Here is a 3,215-nt window from a genome sequence, read left to right as displayed (position 1 = left end):
AACCTTCGAATGCTATCTCCCGAAGACCGTCGCAAGCTTAGTCCATGTTTCCCGCTATTCTAATTCATCGATCAAACTTCGCGGATTAGAAACCGCGGAAAACTCGTAGTAAACGTGTCGAGTCGGAAGACGGCCCAAAGGGACCTAAAACACGATTCGAAGCCCATCCTACGATTTTCCTAACCAAAAGCCCGTAAACCACAGCATGGTTTACGCTTGGCCCACGAGGAAGGATAAATGTCAAGTTTCCGCGGATAAATACGGAAGTTTTGAAGATAATTATGAAGATCGGGAAAAATGGAAAATCTCCATTTTATGCTATGACGGCTTAAGGGCAGAAGAGTAAAAGCGTAAACCGACCTTGGAGCTAGTATATAAGGAGTCCTAGGCGAGGAGCAGAAGGGAGAACTTTTTCAGAGCAAACTTAGCACTTAGAGCAATTTAGGCAATTTTCCGTTTTTGTTATTTCGAGCTGCGACTCAATTAGGTTTAGCCGTCTTAGGGTTGCTAGAACTAGGAATCTCGCCGACAGCTCTCGAGCCCAGGCTTATACCTTGTTGTAACGCTCATACGCAGATTCGGAATAAGATCTATTTTGCTCTCTTTTCGATTTCTTATTTTTATCGTTGTTATTCTCGTGTTCTGATTTCTTGACGTGTGGTAATTAACAGATATCCGGGTCCTCTGGGAAACTAGGGTTTTCTTAGTTTCCTTATTTAAACAGAAATCGACAGTGTGAATTTCGGTTCCCACAGTTTCGCGCTAGAAGGAGGGGAAACTTACGGATCAATCTAACTCGCAAAAGCCACACACAATCTGACATGTCAACCAACGACGCGGATAACGTGCAAACTCCTCTTAAGGAGGCAGCGGCACCGATCTCCACACTCCAGTAGCGGACGTATCCGCAGCCAACGCGCAAGCCAATGCCGCGACGCTCGAGGAGTTCAAAAAGATGTCCGCCACCTATGAGAAAAGGTCGGAAGAACAGGATAAGCTCGTGAATACCTTGACCAAACAGGTTGAAACCTTAACGGCAAGAACCCAAGCTATCCGTCCCCGCGGAACCACCAAAATCTGCGGGAAGAGGCTCGACTTCGCCACCCCACTCGATAGAGCAGGACTCGCGCGGGAACGACCTTCCGGTCAAAACCCTAGCGAGAAATCTCCCGTCGAAAAGGGGAACCCTGAAAATCTTCCGCCCCCTGCAAAGGACTCGGAGGATAACGAAGCCGAACACATTGACCTGGATCCTAGCGATGTCTCCAACGACACCGACGAGGATGTCGACAGACATCCAAGAAGGACCAGAAGCCGATCCGCTCGGGAAGGCTCCCCGTTCGAAAAACCAATGACGGAAGAAGAAGAAGTCGCCTATTGGAACGAACAAGAGGAACTAGCCGAAAGGCAAACCGAGCTCACTCGCAGTAAACGCCGACAGGCTCGGAAATCTACTGACGAGACATCGGATATCCGCGATCTTCGCGACTACATCACTAAGACTGCGGCAGAAGTGAGAGCCGTAAAGTCTCAAATCCATCATGCTACTAGTGCTGCCCCCGAGATCGATCGACTGCTGGAAGGAGCTCGAAAGACCCTTTACCAGTCGCATTTCGGACATGAGGGTGTCCGATCCGGGAAAGATCAAAGTACCGAAGTACGATGGTACGGCCGATCCGAAAGCGCACCTTCAGGCTTTCCACATCGCGATGGGAAGAGCAAGACTGAAGGACGGCGAAAAAGATGCCGGCTATTGCCGCCTGTTCGTCGAAAATCTCGAAGGAGCAGCGCTCGAATGGTTCGCACGCCTTCGTCGCAACACCATCGGGAGTTTTCGACAGCTCGCATCGGAATTCCTCAAACAGTACTCTGTATTCATAGACAGGGAAACCTCCGATGTTGACCTCTGGAGTCTCTCCCAGAGGGAAGACGAACCCCTCCGCGAGTTTATCAGTCGGTTCAAGCTGATAATGTCCAGGGTCAGCGGGATAAGCGACAAAGTGGCCATCGACGCGCTGAGAAAGACGCTCTGGTACAAGTCGAAATTCAGAAAATGGATAACTCTCGACAAACCGCGAACGATCCAGGACGCCCTCCACAAAGCAACGGACTACATCATAGTCGAGGAAGAAACTAAAGTCTTATCGCAAAAACATAAGCCGGCAAGACCATCCTCGAAAGACGCAGATCCGAAGGGGAAAAAGAAGAACTCTCGTAACGACAAGTACGTCCATCACGAGGGGGAAGATCTCCAAGGGGCGCATAACTATGCGATCAGTTCGGATCAAGGCCGGACCACGGGCAACACATGGACTCGCAATCAAGGGTATGACGAAAACACCTTCTGCGAGTTCCACCAATCCCGAGGACACTCCACGACCAATTGCAAAGTCTTGGGAGCAAGACTGGCCGCGAAGCTACTCGCTGGAGAGCTTTCGGAAGTAACTAGCGTCAAGGATCTCATCCTCGATTCTGATCGGCCTCCAAAGACGGATAGAAATCCGCCCGCTGAAAAATCCCCTCAACGAAACCATCCTGGGGATAAACGCGGTAGGAGGCCGGATGACAAAGGGAACGATAACAATCGTCGCAGAGTCAATATGATCATCGGAGGATCACAATACTGCGGCGATACCGTGTCGGCCATCAAGGCTTACCAACGGAAGGCAGAGTCAAGTGCAAATTGGCCTACATGGTCTCCTCCTCGAGACGGCCAAAGTTGCTCGATCACCTTCACGGAGGAAGAAGCCGGCGGTATCGACCAACCTCACTGCGACCCGCTCGTCATAGATCTCGTCATACGAGATTTAGAAGTCGGAAGGGTACTCGTCGACACGGGAAGCACGGTCAACGTAATCTTCCGCGACACTCTCAAGCGGATGAGTATCGAACTCGGAGAAGTAATTCCGACGCCAAAACCGCTCACGGGTTTTTCAGGCGAAGTGTCGATGACTCTCGGATCAATCCAATTGCCAGTCATGGCCAAGGAGATCACGAAAATCGTCGAATTCGCGGTAGTCGATCATCCCGCTATCTACAACGTGATCATGGGAACCCCATGGCTCAACGCCATGCAGGCAGTTCCGTCAACCTACCACCTGGGTCTCAAGTTCCCAACGCCGAGCGGAGTCGCGGCCATTTGGGGATGCCAAAAACAGTCGCGACTGTGCTTCCTCGCGGAGCATAAGTTAAGGCAAATCACGGCTTCTACAAAC

Source organism: Brassica napus, unplaced genomic scaffold (assembly GCF_020379485.1).
Source record: "Brassica napus cultivar Da-Ae unplaced genomic scaffold, Da-Ae ScsIHWf_2428;HRSCAF=3137, whole genome shotgun sequence".
NCBI lineage: Eukaryota > Viridiplantae > Streptophyta > Magnoliopsida > Brassicales > Brassicaceae > Brassica > Brassica napus.
Note: the sequence above shows the minus strand (reverse complement) of the source record.